We start from the raw sequence: 17,339 nt of genomic DNA on the forward strand, positions 1-17,339 counted from the left end.
AAAGCCAAAATAAATTCATTTGCTGAAAAAGCAACTAGACCAGAGGTGAGCAAATTACAGCCCGCAGGCCACATTCAGCCCGTGGGACTGTCCTGCCCAGCCCTTGAGCTCCCGGCTGGGAGCACTTTGGGCGGCAGGGCTGTGAGCTCCTGCTCAGCAGAGCGGCAGTGTGTCTAGCTCTGGCTTGGCGGCACGTCTGCCGGACATGCTGCTCTGAGCGGCATGGTAAGGGGGCGGGGGGGGGTGTTGGATAAGGGGTGGGGGGCTATGGGGGGGCAGTCGGGAACAGGGACCAGGGAGTGGTTGGATGGGGTGGAGGTTCTGCGGGGGAGGGGAGGCGGTCAGGGGATGGGGAATAGGAGGTGTTGGATAGGTGTGGGGTCCTCGGGGGCCTGTTAGGGGGCAGGGGTGTGGATAGGGGTTGGGTTCCTGGGGGTTGGTTAGGGGCGGGGGTCCTGGTAGGGGGCCATTAGGGGACAAGGAGCGGGGGGGGGCTGGATGGGTCGAAGGTTCTGAGGGGGGCAGTCAGGCGGTGGGAAGTGGGAAAGGGCTGTTTGGGGAGGCACAGCCTTCCCTACCCACCTTCCATACAGTTTTGCAACCCCAATGTGGCCCTCGGGCCAAAAAGTTTGCCCACCCCTGAATTAGACAGAAAGACAAGATATGCATGTCTGATGTTGAAGAAAAGCATGTTGTGCCTAATACACTGGAGAAATTGTTCAAAAACAGTTCATCCATGTAAAAATCTGACGGCTGTAATGCTGCCAAGGTCAGTGAGACCTAGGGTGACCTGCTGAGGAAGTGCAGGTCGTACTAGTTAAGGCTGCCTGAAGGCAACTTTAACATGTGTCCAATTTTTCTAGGATTTAAAAAAAAAATAGAAACAAGAATAAGTATAGATTCTTAATTTGTGTCATTTCTTCTTTTTCTATTTTCATCCCCTCATATCTGATACATTTTATAAATTTTAACATAAGAGTACACACTGGTATAAACATTTGCTTGATTTATGAGAGAAATGTCTAGCACTATTTATCAAACAAATTAAGCAAATTTGTGTGATATGAGGGGTAAAACAACAGTATGTACCTTATGAAGTCTATATAATTGACTTGATTATATATTGTTAATTAGAAAATGGTTAGAAACATACACCCCATCAACTGTAGGTACTAAAATATTGTAGAAGAAAAAGAAAATAGAACTTGGCTACTTTAACTGGAGATATGAAATCTATAATGACTTCTAGCCTTATAAGATAAGCTTAGTCAACATCTGGCATGATGTTCTATACTCAGATGTCTTAGTCTTGAGTGACTAGATTTAGGCACGAGGCCAGAGGAAATGGTAAGTCACTCTAAATAGCATCAATCTGATTATTCTTACATCAGCAGAAAGATTTTATTATTATGTATTTATTATTGTTACTTGAGAGCCACAGTATAATGCTGAACTCTGAGACTTCCACTAGAGTAGTATCTTTTGTAAAATAACCAGCTTTTTTGTTATGTTTAGTCTTTCAGTAATTATATATACTAAATAAGAATAAGAAGAAATTATACTTTTAAGGAAGAAGGAGTAGCAATAATTACTGGCAACAGCAACCTTGGCATTGTCTTATTGTTTTTATCAGTGGAAACCCAACAAAAGTGACACGATCTCTGTGGAAATTATTCAGCTTCCAAACATCAATGAATGCCTCCAACAATAAACTTCACTCAGAGGGAACTTGTATAACTAACTGGACAATCTTTTGACATAATCCATTGGCAATTGACTCACTAAAATCCTGATTCACTGCAGCCAACACACTGCTTTGTGTTAAAAGACAATGATATCACTGATTATTAAGAGCATAACCAGAGTAAAAAAACAAGACATTTTGTATTTACTATGGGCCAAATTGTGCCTGGCCCTTGAATGGTTCACGCAGAATATACTATACTTGATTTTAACTAAACACAATAGTATAAATTAACCTAGCTACACAAGAAAATTTGGGAAACTCAGTTAAACATATGCTTGTTAGAGACATAGTAACTGCAGACATTTTCTGCAGAGAGATAGCACAACACCCTTGAGAACCAAATTATTAATTCATTGATGAGAAGGTTGTTTATGCCATTGAGGCCACCTCAGGATTTGCAGAGATTTGCTTCATAGGCTGTAGAAGAGGGCATATTAAATGAAACTGAAATGCAAGCTCTACAGAGCTTATTCCTACCAAGAAACAATGTAGAAATATACAAGTCAATCACAAAGGAGCAGACATAATGGGCTTGTTACAGACGCTCTCCTCACAATAAGGAATGTTAAGGACAGGTGATAGAACAGTCATGATGTGGTGAAATGCGTATTTATATTATATCAGAGCATTCAAGAAGGAGAAAAAGGATGAACCAGAAAGGGATACGTTTCCAAAAGTGGACTCTAAACTGTTTGTTTGGTTGGTTGGTTTTTTTCTGTTGTTGTTGTTTGGTTTTTTCCCTTGGTGCTTATCTTTAGAAAGCTAGAGTCTGAATTTCAAAATTGATGATTTTCACAATCCCAAGTGAAAGGAATGGTGTGTGGATGTTCTGCATCTTTATAAACCATGCCCTAAGGATAGAAAGTTTCACACACCTACTGAAGAACCCCAAATCTAGTCTATCTTTGAAAATTTGAGCTTTAATGTAGTAGGGCAGCATGGCTAAGGTATAAAACAACATACCAGAAAGCAGGAGATATATCAAATATATTGTTCCAATAATCAGAAAGAACCATAATCTGTCCCCACCAGATTACTTAGCTACAAGAAAGTAGCTGCGTTTTTTCTAAACCTTAGTATATATTCATGTCTACTCTTGGCAGACTTCTTTTCAAAGTATCTTGATTTTTTTACATTTGCCAAACAAAACAGAAAATGCAGTGACTGCCAAATTAAAAATGCATGTGTGCGATATGACTTTGAGTGACCGTGTTCCATTTGGAAGCAGAGAAATGGGTAACTGTAAAAATCTTTGGGAGTGGAACTCACCCATTGCAATCCTGGATACTGTTGTAGCTTACAGAAATGATGTATTTATGTTTACAAAGAAATGCTGAAATTTAAGTAGGACCAAAAATCTATTTTTTAAAAATAGGTTTGACGATAGTCAAGCAGGGCCTGGTAAAACATGAATAAAGTGAAGTGAGATAATGCAGAGGGAAGTTTAAGATAAGTCCCCAGGTCGTGCTGTAAACACGTTTTTGTCCTAACAGGTTTTTACAAGTGTTTTAGATAAAATATTAATGTTTTGGAAAATGCTACTTATATTGATAGTTATAAGTATGGCATTTACACAGATACTAATTAAGATGATGCTTCCTGTTAAATAGTTAATAAATAGAAATTTTAAAATTATGGTAAAAAAGGTGGATTTAATGTTAATTTATGAAGGAACATGATTGTAATTGATTATAAAAAAGGTAGCATGTTAATTTTAGATTAGGCACACCCATTCACCACTAAGGTATTATTACAGCAGTGATTTTCAACCAGTGCTCTGTGGACGTCTGGGGATCCACAAACAATGTCTCAGGGGTCCATGAAAGGTTGTCATTACCATAGAATAGTGGTTTTCAACCTGTGATACGTGGACCTGGGGGGGGGCACATACTATGTCTAAGATTTCCAAAGGAGTCCACACCTCCATTCAAAATTTTTTAGGGGTCTGCAAATGAAAAAAACAGTTGAAAACCACTGTCACTCATTCTCCTCATTTATGGACCAATCATCCTTAAATGTATCATTTCATCTTCGAATGTGAGTATCAGTGTCATGTAAGGTCATAGTGTAATGCCTGTTTGCTTAACTAACTATTTTATATTAAGTAAAGTCTTTAATTTTTATCATTCATTATGTCATTCACAGTCCTCCGCTAAATTAAATTATCCGTATCTGCCCTGGAGGCTTGAACCTTAAAGAATTCATTTTGGTTTTATTCTTTATTTTAACCATTTAATTGGGAACAGATAAATCAAAGGTTACACTGTCAATCTGAACAACGTATGTCCATTTTGGATGTGCCGTAGGACCAGAAAGAATCCAAATTGTTGCTCTGCAGTATTTACAACATTTATCTCCAGTTTGAATAGCATACTGGATCATAGCTTACAGAGCACTGGTTGCATTGCAGTGTTACTTAAAGCATCCTGTGGTCATTATTAGTCAGCATTTACCAGTAGTCATCAATATGAGGTATTTCAGATGCCAAAGTATGATTACTGTTGTTAAAAGGCTAGCATTTAAATATGACCATTGTGTATCCTGTTTGATCTAAACACAAACATTTTAAGCATTAAGAGTAATAGTAGGGTTTCTAGTCGCCATTTTGGATTTACTCCTAAGGTGGAGTACGCCTCTGCAGCTATATTTTAATGTTTAAAGGCTTCGTTTTCTATTCAAACAGCATATTTGATTATAGAAATGCTCAAAAATGCTGTTTGAACTGAAAATTAATCCTTTAAGCATATAAGAATACCTAGGGGCCACTCCGTCCATACATGGCACTCATTCCCACAGATCAACTGGGGCGTGGCATCCATGGGGTCAGAGGAGGGGCTGGATGATGTCATGGAACCACATCACACTTCCTTCTAGCCTTTGTAGCAGTGATGCACTTAGATCTCCTCATGGAAGCAATGGGGCGATCTCAACTTTAATTACTTTAGAAAAATTATTACATATCAATAAAAAGCGAAATGGAAACACTATTTGTCAGATATTGACATGAATATGTGTGTATAGCTCCATGCACAATGGAGACCTAAGTATGGATCTATAGCTTCATAGAGTTTAAGGCCAGAAAGAACCACTAGTTCATCTACTCTGATCACCTGTATATCACAGGCCACTAAATTTCACTGTGTTACCCCTGTATTGAGCCCACTAACTTGTGTTTGACTAAAGCATGTCTTCCAGAAAGGCATCCAGTCATGATGTGAAGATCTGAAGAGGTTTATCCACCACTTCTCCTGGAAGTTTGTTCCAATGCTTAATCACTCTAATTGTTCAAATCTGTTTCTAATTTGAATCTGTCTGGCTTCAAGCTTCCAACCATTGGTTTCTGTTATGCTTTTCTACATAGGGTGACCAGACAGCAAGTGTGAAAAATCGGGACGGGGGTGGGGGGTAATAGGAGCCTATATAAGAAAAAGCCCCAAATATCGGGACTGTCCCTATAAAATCGGGACATCTGGTCACCCTATTTCTACAGTAAATTAAAGAATCCTTTTAGTACCTTGTCTTTTTTCCTTGTGCTCTGTAATAAAGTAACTTTCAGACCTCTTTTTTTATATGCTAAGCAGATTGAGCTCTTTAAGTCTCTCACTATAAGGCACTTTCTCCAGCCCTTGAATCATTTTGTGGTTCTTTTCTGCACCCACTCCAATTTTTCAACAGCCTTTTAAAACTGTGGATACTAGAATTAGGTGAAGTATTCTAATATCAGTCCCACCAATGACATACACTGGGGTAAAATCACCTCCACTCTCCTCCTCACTATTCCACAGTTTATACATCCAATAATCCCATTAGCCCTTTTTGTCACAGCAATGCACTGAGAACTCATGTTGAGTTGCTTGTCCACTATGAGCCCTAAATCCTTTGCAGTCACTGTCACCCAGGATACAGTCCCCTATTCTGTAGGTATGGCCTGTATTCCTTGTAGTTAAATGTGTATCTTTGCATTTGGCTCTCTTTCACATAGAAGTATTGAGACAGATATGACAATATCCTTCAAAAACCTCATTGAATTAAGTTTAAATATCTTTGGGTGTCCATAGCATGAAATACAAACATTACGTATTACTGTGATCTTGGATTATATATAATCTCTCTAACGGAAGAAATGTGAGATAAAGCCTGGATGATCAACGGACTATATTGGCATTGTAATGCCATACAAAAATGGACTTTTGGGGGATTATATGTGAAATGGATTTCCTGGGAAATACCTAGGGAGAAGTTAACACAAATTCCTCACTTCTAGTAATGCAGAAACTAAGCCTTTTGAAGCTATGCCCTAAGGAGAGGTTCTTTATCTGCTGATTACCTTTCTTGGTCACTGGACATCAAAGGCCCAAGCTATATAAAGGAAAGATTGAACAATTCATGGTGGTTCTGATTCTGAGGCAGTTATGAAATTGATCTATGGGGAAAACCCAGTTGTGGGTTTTGAAGGACTGACACTTACCAGAGCCTGAAGTTCCAGTTGGGGTGATCTCTGGTAAGCTGTTTAGTATATGTATAGGTTTTTATTGTTTTTCATATGTTTTCTCTGTCATGCTTTCACCTTAAGGATTAATGCACTTGCTTAGAAAAAATTGTGTGATAACTTGTAACTGCTGGCAATTACAGCTATTCCCAGCCTTCAGAGAGGAAGCAAAGCACAGGTGGCCTGCTTAGGCAGCCTGGCTTATTGGGACAATCTAAATGTAGACAGGGAATGGTAAAGCCTGCAAAAACCCTGATCAGGAGGGAGAGAAATATGGGTCTCTGCCCAACAGAGAAGATGGCTGAGTGGCCAGGAGCTTGGAGTGCATGCCCTTGAGGTACCACATAAGGGGAACACAGATGCAGTTGCCCTAGACAGTGATAACTGTTTTTTATTAATACCACTACTATTAATGACAATAAGAATAATAATGAATTAATGCAATGAGAAACTCTATAAAGGGTAAGATATAAATATTCAGGTAATAGACCAAATGTACAGGCTGCATTATCCATGTATCCTGAAAAGTCATGTGTATCTTTACAAGGCAATTTGCTAAAGATAAATTTTCATTCTTTCTAGTGTGAAGCATCACCTTGGTTGTTGTCATTTTTGAATGAGGCCTTGGGTTGCGCTAACAGTACAATTTGTTTTTGTGCAGGAAGCCCTGGTTCAGGAACAACAGTGTGAAATTTGCTCCTGCACTCGTCATGATTAAATGTGCTTGGGAGCTGGGTGGTGTGTTTGGTCTTAAGGAAGTAGAGGGAAAGGGTACATTACTCTGAGAGACACTGCCTCCTCTTCCCCCCCCCCACACCTGTGAAAGGAAAGGAATTTTTCATCCATTATTCAGGACAAAAACTAGAGATGGGGAGATCTAAGATAGCAGCAGGATTCTCTCATTTTCTTTCCCTGTTAGTAGGTTCTGGAATCCTGCAGAGGCCTTCAGGTTAACTATTGATGACTCTTTGGGACAATTATGGACTATTAGACTCTATATTGAATGTAAGCGAAGTGAGAATAACTTTCTGCCAGGGCCCAAGGTCTGGGATAGATTCTGAGGGCAGAGAACCAGCAGCGGCATCCACCATGCCCAGGCTTGGGCTGTGAGGGTTCACATAGTGTTATTTTGGAATTACTTTATTTTATTAATAAACCAGTCCCCAGGAATGGTGGCATCAAGTGTGGAGGTGGCAACTGCTGGAAATGAAGGAAAAAAATATGTAAAGGGGAAAATCAGTAGACAACACTACACTACCTACCTTCAAGAAAAAGCAGAACCAGATTCAATGAAAGACTCTGCACCTTGACCCATTATTATGGCTATTAGGCCTACACTGTGTTTTGGATGTACAAGCTCAAGGGTTATCCTGTCTATTCCTGTATTTGTCACTTTGCAGAGACTTTCAGCGTCAGCTAGTGAACATTGTAATGGTTGTTTTGTGATGACAACACATGTTGCAGGAATGGCACTTAATTGTAACAAAATAAATACTTAAAATATGATAAAATCTTACAAATTAAACACTGATTAAAGATTCTCTTTTTCTTGTTCACTTTCTGTTTTTGTATTTACAAAGATTTACAGCTAGTGCTGCATTACATGAACCACAGAAGAATGTTGCCTGCTGATTCAGTTAGATCTCAAATCCAAAGGGTGGAAGGAATGTTCTTCTGACTTAAGTCACTGTTAGTTATTTCTACATTGTTAACTCAAAAGATTGTTACTTCTAGACTTGGAAAACATATGTTCTATTTAGATTTTTTTTAATTTCTGCCTGTCTGATAGAAATTATTTCCACTGCCACATAAATGTACACATATACAACATATAAATCATGTACTCCAATAGTTCAGGGTAAACTTATTTATGCTATGGACAACTTCACTTTTGAAAAGGGTTGGTTTGTGATGGTGTGGCATTAAGAGTTTTGAGAAGTCTTGATTTCAGACTACTTGGAAACAATGTTTTAGATCACTCTGAGTTTGGGAAAGAGGAAGGACTGCAATGGCTTGCCTATCTCAGATTCAGGTCATATTTGGGTTACTGTAACTCAGATTGGAGCTAAAATCTTAGTTTGTTTTGCAGCTCTGATTAAGATATTAAAAGAATAAAGCTAAGTTGAAGATAAGTTTAATAATTTTAAAGGTATGAATATCTAATGTTACCAAATTTTACTTCACTAGAGCTACAATGATTCTGAAAACCTGGCCTATGAATATTAACACAGAGATCAGCTCAGTCTACTAAATTTTGATCTATATTTCACAGGGGGCTTGGATGCAGCTCATAATAAAAGTAGAGAGCAGATGCAGGTCCAGTATTTTGGATTTAAAATACTTTGAAGTTTTGGTAATGTTTGAATCTCCTTCTCCTGCCTTTTCCCAGTAAGGGCCAAATTCAGGCATAAAACATACATGCCCACAAAAAGTAAGAATGGGAGTTTAAATAGCCCCTAGAAACTCCAAATAAAAATTTAATAGACAAACCAAAAGCTAAAACAAATGGGAAGAATTCTCACTTCTTCTGGGGGAGAATGGAAGGATGAGATAAAAGATTTACACAGGCAATAATCTATAAATCAATACGATAAATAGACCTATAATTTGCTCATATAAGTGACCCTATAGTTTAACAACACAAACATGAGACCTGTAAAATCAGAAAATGAACATGTGTCACTTAGTGGATAGTTATTATACAATAAGGAACAATCCGGCAATAGCACAGGAATGAGCCAGATGACCTAGTAGTTTTTTTTCTGCCTCTAATTTATATGCAATAGTTCTGATTTCTGTATTATTAAGAGAATAATGAGCATAACCAACTAAAGCCACCACCATTCTCATTAGTTACGATTTGAGGTTTTACTTTTTATATGTTTTATACAAAGTAGGACAATCTAGGATTTTTTTAATGTATTTTCATATAATAAATATTTTTATGTCATTTTGTTACAACCCAGTTACCTAGCTCTGATATATAACTATTTATCCCACAGAGTGATGCTGCCGCTCTGTTTTTTGTATCCTTGCCAGGTTAATAAGCTGTACAATACATTATCATCATAAGATTTTGGCAACATTCACAAGAGATTGAATACCTGAATATTTTGCCATTTATTACGCTTCAAGCAAAGTAATTTCCTTTAATGTCATGTGAGCAAATGTTGACTATAAAACCTTCTTACATAAGGCTAAAAATCAAACACACCCCAAATCCCAAGTGCAACAGGAAGGAATATTTTCTCTGCTCCATGTACAGAATGCACTGTTGGAGAGATGTAGTCAAATCTTATGTATTTATGTATTTATTTTATTTTATTTCTCCATGTCTTGTTTTGCAGCTAGGGTTGCCAACTCTGACTGAAGCTATTCTGGGAGAATTTTTCCCCCAACATGACATAATTAATTGCACTATACCTATTAAAACCTCCCAAATTGCTTTTAATAGTCACTGGGAGATTGATGCCAATTCTGGTAGACTCCCAACCAATCCTGGAGGGTGGGCAACCCTATATGCAGTGTTGAACTGGTCAAAAAATATTGCAAAATTTGCCTGAAGTTTTTCACAAGGAATTGTTGCTAGTTATGATCAACTTACATAGTGGCCAGACTTTTTCAAAAAAATTAATCTTTACACAAAATATTCTGCATTTTTTACCAGAAATAAAGAGCCAGGAGCTGGCACATTCCAAAAGCAGAATATCAACCTGGATGATCTTACTGGGGACAGCAAAATTCCAAGAGCCAATATTTGCAGGTAAAAATATACATTTAAGACCACATTTTCTTTCAGTTATATATGTGCAGCCCCACTTTCTTTATTAGGCCCCATTCCTGCAAACACTTACCCACACGTTTAACTATAGAACTGTGAACAGTTACACTGAAATCAATATAAAATTAAGCATGTATGCAAGTGTTTGTAAGTTCAGGGCCTAGAGTGTATTCATGTAAAGGAGAACTGAATTTGGCCCATTTAATTCAATGCGACACAAAAGTCATCAGAGAGTGAAAACCTAATTTTTGATATATTACCACCATGAAAATACCCACTTATTTAAAACTGTTGAAAGTTACTCTCTTACCAAAAAAAAAAAAACAAAACTTTGCATAATGAAGCAATTAATTAAACATGATTTTTTTCAGTTGTAAACTGTGATTACATTTTACTGGCTGAACTTAACCTTTAATTGGTTGTAGCATGTAAATAATTTAAAATGCTAGATTTATGACACTTTTAAACATTATTGTAGGGGAAAAATGTTAGCTACAATCCCAGTATAAATATAAAATGTCCTTTTCTTCAGCTAAAGATTCTCATTTATTATAATTAATGCCATAAAGTTTCATTGTTTAAGTCATTTGCACATTGATAATTATACTGTTGTCATATAATTATCTTTAGTGGTTTCTTTTATTTTATGTAACAATTAAAAACATAATTTAAAAAACCCTGCAGCTGTGTTGGTTAATATACATTTCTGAAATGCCTGCAGCAGACCTGGGATTTTTAGACTTATTAAAACCCAAACTGAAATGGAAGGCTAGTTTTCAGGAGCACTTGGATACATCTTAACTAATACATTATATGATGTCCTTCTTCTTGATTTAAAATCACACCCAGTACTCTAACAGAACAAACTGACATTTTTATCTGAAGGCTGCAAAAATATATATATTGTGAAAACACCTACAAGGATGAGTCACCATTGTCTTAATCACAGCCTTAGCTATTTCTTCTTCCATAACAAAAAGTCTAATTACACCCCTTAAGCAATTAAATCATCAAGCAAAATGACCTGTATTTTAATGGGGTGATGGCACCATGATAGTTAAGGTTGAGACTAGCTTACTGTTTAACAGCAAGTTTTATTAAGTGCTCTGAAATCCACATGCTTATTCAGAGTGTCTTGAAACTCACTGTGCCTCCTGGGGGTCCAGGGCACGGTTAAACTCAGCAAAGGGCAGGAGACTGGTTTATTAGTTAGGCTGCTGATCTCACTGAGTAGCCTGAAACTTTTGTAAATTTGTTGCACAAGTGCTAACCTAAAACTTGTTAGAAAAAAAGGGATCTCCTGGCAAAACTATGGCTTAGCATGGACGCAATCCTGCTTGATCTACTGCAGGGGTCGGCGACTTTTCAGAAGTGGTTTGCCGAGTCTTCATTTATTCACTCTAATTTAAGTTTTTGCGTGCCAGTAATACATTTTAATGTTTTTAGAAGGTCTCTTTCTCTAAGTCTATAATGTATAACAAAACTATTGCTGTATTGTATTTAAAGTAAATAAGGTTTTTAAAATGTTTAAGAAACTTCATTTAAAATTAAATTAAAATGCAGAGCCCCTTAGACCAGTGGCCAGGACCTGGGCAGTGTGAGTGTCACTGAAAATCAGCTCGCGTGCCGCCTTTGGCACGTGTGCCATAGGTTGCCTACCCCTGATCTACTGAATAAGTAGTCTCACTGAAGTTCTCAATAGAAAATTACAGGTGGGGTTTGGTCCAATATATGTACATTCCTCTTTTCAAAAGGAACTGTCCTCAATCATTTCGCTCAGGACAATGCCAAGTAATCCACCTCCTAAAGAACTGGAGGTCCAGATAATCTCTATCTGATTTCTAACATTTTCTTATTCAGACTAAATATTGAAATGGACACATATTAAAGTTGCAGAAGCTGGACTCTAAGGTGAAAGTGATGTATTTTTAGCTGTGTCAGCATGATCCCCTCTCCACCCCCAGAATTTCTTATGAAGATTCATATTTGGCAACCAAAGTTGATGATAAATCATTGATTAATTGTTTGCTGACCATTTTAAATTAAGACATGATTTTATTCTATTTCTGCATTCTCCATCTTGTTCCTACTGAATAGCTTCTTTTCATACAGAATCCTCATTTCTTTTTATTTTATTTTTTAACTTAAAATTAATATTTCCATTCACATGCTCTTATTTCCAGGGCAGAAAAGGTCTATACATGATAGAACACTTAGTCAAGGTAGGTGAAATGCCATGCACTATGTAACACTGAGTTGTCTGCATGATTAAACAGCAACTATGAAGATATCAAAGGACATCTAACTTCAAATCTAGGATAGAAAAACAGTGACTACATTGCAGGACTAAGAGTTTATCTACAAGGAGAAAGAGAGAAAAAATGTTTTAATTTTCTTCCTTTTCTTCTTTTGGTTCCATGATGCAATTCTGCATTGGTAGAGGACAATTTTATGCATTTTCAGGAGCAGCATGCAAACACCCCTAAGCTCAACTTCTATAAAATATCAATATTTTCCGTATCGCAACACTTTTCCCCAAAAGAAAAATGGAGCCTGCAAACAGGCCTGAACACAGGAGAGTTTGAGTTAAAGGAATTTGGGGGAGGGAGCAAGTGGTATTTTGTTTTTGTTTAATGTGTGTGTGTTTTCCCTTAAGAGCAGCTTAGGAGGGCATGCTATGAAAGCTACACAGGCAGCAGTAGTAGTGACCCAAGAAATGGAAGAGACAATGAAGATGACTGGATATGGAAGCTGCAGGATGTATATTATCCTTGAGTGAGTACCCACAAAGAGCTCCATTTGTATGAAGTGCTGCCTGATAGAGCTGATGAAAGAGAAGATCTGAGGTTTAGAGTTGCGGGTAGAAACTATGGTTGAATTTCAAAGGGGATTCAAGCAGATGATGGAGGGAATGCAAGAGGATGCTGAAGGGAAAACTCAAGACTCATAGATGTAAGCTGGACTGGAGTAGGGTAGACTGCTGGAAAGTGCTTAGTGGAAGCATGTGACTATGAGAATCAGGCAGAGAAAAAGATCAGTTAGTGAAGGAGAAATAGAGCTGAGTTGGAAAATGAAGAAGGGGTGCAGCAGGAAGTAACAGAAGGTGGGAGGGCAAGGAAAAGAAGAGTAGCTGGTCCTACAAGATGAGAGGAAGAGTCAATGGAGACAGACAGACTTCAGAGCACCAGGAGAATAGAGGATGACTTGCAGAAGATTGCAAGGTAGAACAAAAGACAAGAAAAGACAGCCAGAAAGAACAGAAGAAAGAAGGCTGCAAAATCAACAGGAAGAGGCAGGTCTACCTGTCCATAGAGGAGGAGAGTGAAGGCAAGACAAGAATATGATGATCAAGAGATGGCTCAAGCAGTTGTACTATAAGGGGGCTTTTGGGATGTTTGACAACTAGGATTCATTCACGGACAAAAGACTGTTCTCATGAGAAGGACTCCACCTGAGTAGGGAGGGAAATAGACTTGATTAAATAGACACTGATTAAAAGAGCTTTAAGCTAGGAATTAGAGGGAGTTGGTTGAGAAATGCTCATGTAATCTCCACACCTGATTCTAATATTCTGATTCTAAGCAGGAGGAAAGTAAAAGAGCAAGGAACAGAGGGTAGGAGAATGGACAGCAAGAGGAAAGTTAGTGACAAATAGGCAATAGAATGATTGTACCCAATCAATGGAGGAATCTGGGTGAAGCCAAATAGAAACAGCTAAGATGTCTGTATACCCATGCAGGGAGTGTGGGTAACAAAATGGAACTGGAATTACCTGTGCAGGAAGTGAAACTGGATATTATAAGGATAACAGAAAATGGTGGAATAATAGTCATGATTGGAGTGCAGTTGAAGGCTATGTGCTGTTCAGGAAAGACAGAAATAAAGGTAAAGGTGGTGGAATAGCATTGTACATTAATGATGAGGTAGCCTGTAAAGAAATTAGAAGTGATGGAATGGATAAAACAGAATCTGTTTATGTCAAAATCATTCGAGGAAGAAAGAAACAGAGGTTCCACTGGGATAGTGGTTGGGGTATGCTACAGAACCCTAGCATCCAGTTTGGATCTGAAGAGACCTCTTTAATATTTTTAATTAAATAAATACTATCAGGAATTGTGTGATTATGGGAGACTTTAACTTTGAGGCAAAGATTGGAAAACAAGTGCTACTAATAATACTAGGACCCAGATACGCCTGAATGTGATAGTTGACAGATTTCTTCACCAAATTGTCACTGAACCAACAAGAAGTGACGCCAGTTCAGATTTAATACTGGTGAGTAGTGAGGACCTCATAGAAGAATTGATTGTAGAGAACAACGTTTGTTTGAGTGATCATGAGCTAATTCAGTTTAAACTAAATGGAAGGGAAATCTAAAATAGGTCTGGAACTAGGGTACTTGATTTCAAAAGAGAAAACTTTAAAAAATTAAGGAATTTCAGTTAGGGAAGTGGATTGGACTGAAAAATTCAAGGAACTAAATGTAGAGGAGGCTTGGAATTACTTTAAGTCAAAGTTGCAGAATATACATGAAGCTGGAATTTAAAGAAAGGGAAAAAAATTGCAAGGGAGGGTTGCAGACTGAACTGGATGAGCAAGTTTCTCAGACAGGTGATTAAGAAAAAACACAAAGTTCACAAGGAATGGAAGATAGGATGGATCAGTAAAGAAAGCTACCTCTTGGGAGGGGTCAGAAAGTGTAAGGAAAAAGTGAGAACTCCTAAAATCTAAGCAAAGTTGGACCAACAGTAAACTAACAGTAAAAGGTTCTATAGTCATATAAATAATAATAATAATAATTAATAATTAATAAAAAAACAAAGAAAGAAGAAGTGGGACAGCTAAGCACTGAGGATGGGGTGGAGATTAAGGATAATCTAGGCATGGTCCAACACATAAACAAATACTTTCCCTCAGTTTTACTGCCAGTACGGATGAGGACTGGAATATCTTACAAGAAGATCCAGATGACCTTGAAAACTGGAGTAACAGAAATGGGATTAAATTTAATAGTTTAAAGTGCAAGGTCCTCATTTGGAATACCATGTACAATTCTGTTTCCCATGTTTAAGAAAGATTAATTCAAACTGCAACAGGTGCTGAGAAGAGCTACTAGGATAATCAGAGGAATGGAAAACCTATCTTACAAGAGAAGGCTCAAAGAACTTGGCTTATTTAACCTAACTAAATGAGGGCTGAGGGGAGATATGCTTGCTCTCTAAAAATAAATCAGAGGGATAAATACCAGAGGGTAATTTAAATTAAGTGTCAATGTTGACACAACAACAAATGGATATAAACTGTTCATCAGCAAGTTTAGACTTGAAATTACATTAAGGTTTCTAGCCATCAGAGGAGTGAAGTTCTAGAACAGACTTCTAAGGGGAGCAGTGGAGGCAAAAAAAACTAACTGGCTTTAAGACTGGGCTTGATAAGTTTATGGAGGGGATGCCTACAGTGGCAAGTGGCCCATCTAGTGACTGCTAGTACCAAATATCCCTAACGGTCAGAGATTGGACCTTAGATGGGGAGGGCTCCGAGTTACTACAGAGAATTATTTCCCACGTGTCTGGGTGGTCAGTCTTGTCCAAATGCTAAGGGTACAACCAACCACTATATTTGGTGTCGTGAAGGAATTTTTCAGTAGGTCAGATTGGCAGAGACCAGAGATATTTACCTTCCTCTGCAGCATAGCCTGGGTTATTTGCAGATTTAAACTAGAGTAAATGGTGGATTCTTTGTAAATTGAAGTCTTTAAATCATGATTGGAGGACTACAGTAACTCAGGCAGAGATTATGGGTTTATTACAGGAGTGGGTAGTGAGGTTCTGCGGCCTGCAATGTTCAAGAGGACAGACTAGATGATCATGATGATTCTTTCTGGCCTTAAAGTGCATGAGTTTATGGGTATGTCTACACTGCAATTAAAAACCCATGGCTGGCCCATGCCAGCTGACTCAGGCTCAAGGGGCTTTGGCTAAGGGGCTGTTTAATTGTGGTGTAGATGTTCTGACTCAGGACTGACTGGAACCTGGACTCTAAGACCCTGCAAGGTAGAAGGGTCCCACAGCTTGGGCTGCAGCCTGATCTGGAACCTCTATACTGCATTAAATAGCCCCTTTGCCTTAGCACAGCAAGCCCGAGTCATCCAACATAGGACAGCCATGGGTATCTAATTGCAGTGTAGACATACCTGATGAATCTGTGAAGAGATCTGAAGTAGTAGATCTTGAAAGGTTTAAAACTACAGTGGTGAAAACAATAGAAAATATACTTATATGCGTATAGGCAACAATCTTTCTATGAAAAAGGCCAGAATATGATCTAATAGTTCTTTTCCACTTTTTATTACTGTGATTCTCTTAGTAAAGCTTGTTTCATTTAGTGTTCATATTGAATGCAACGTGAGCATTCTAATGTTTTTAGCAAAGAATAGATGCCAGATTGAGAGCAGATATAATTCCTCTATCCACAGATTAAACAGCATGAGTAGCAGAAATGCAAGTTTCTGCCCTGTTAAAGTGCCTTAAACCTGCCTGGAGCAACTCTCGCAGTCATCATGCCCATTTAGGGCTTAATGGACTTTGAACCAGGTCCTCATTCCTTAGCCTCTTTGATGACACTTTCAACCAGGATGCTAGTTAGCACCATTGGTGATGTAAGCACTGGTCCAGTAGATACTGCTCTCAGATCACTAACTTATTTTACACAGACTGCTCAGCAGCCAACACAAAGTAATGACTTTCAATCACTTCTGACCTGGACTAGATTCAATTTTCTTAAAACTTATCTTCATTGTAATAAATAAATCTTGCCAGTACAGGTCACTTATATAGATCCTCTATAACAAGGCATATTCCAAAAGCCCAGTTAGAAAACAGCAGGAAAAACAAAAACACTGGCTAGAGATAAACTATTTATAAAATAGTTTTAGCACATTTGTTGAGACAGTCCAAAAACATAACATTAATCTAGAAACTTTAGGATAAGGTCTTTTATGCTTACAACTAAATGTTGCTACTTATAATTCATGGCACGAGAAATAATTCATGGGAAATAATTCACCTGTAAAAGCTAAAGGCAAAATTTTGCTCTTTGAAGAGAAAAGCGAGTAAGAAAAAATATTCACTTATATGCACCTATGGGGCAACATGAGTTTTATTGTATTCTTCCATTTATAACTGGGTGCTTAGAGCTAGCTATGTGAAAGGTTTCTGTATCTCTGCTTCTGGCAAGTAAGCTCTGCCTTTAAAGAATAGCCCTCACTGGGGTTGGCATGGCACACAGTTGCAGGATGGAGTCTGGAGTCCTTTACATTGCCC

The sequence above is a fragment of the Mauremys mutica genome, chromosome 5 (genome assembly GCF_020497125.1).
Source record: "Mauremys mutica isolate MM-2020 ecotype Southern chromosome 5, ASM2049712v1, whole genome shotgun sequence".
In the NCBI taxonomy this organism is placed as follows: Eukaryota; Metazoa; Chordata; order Testudines; family Geoemydidae; genus Mauremys; species Mauremys mutica.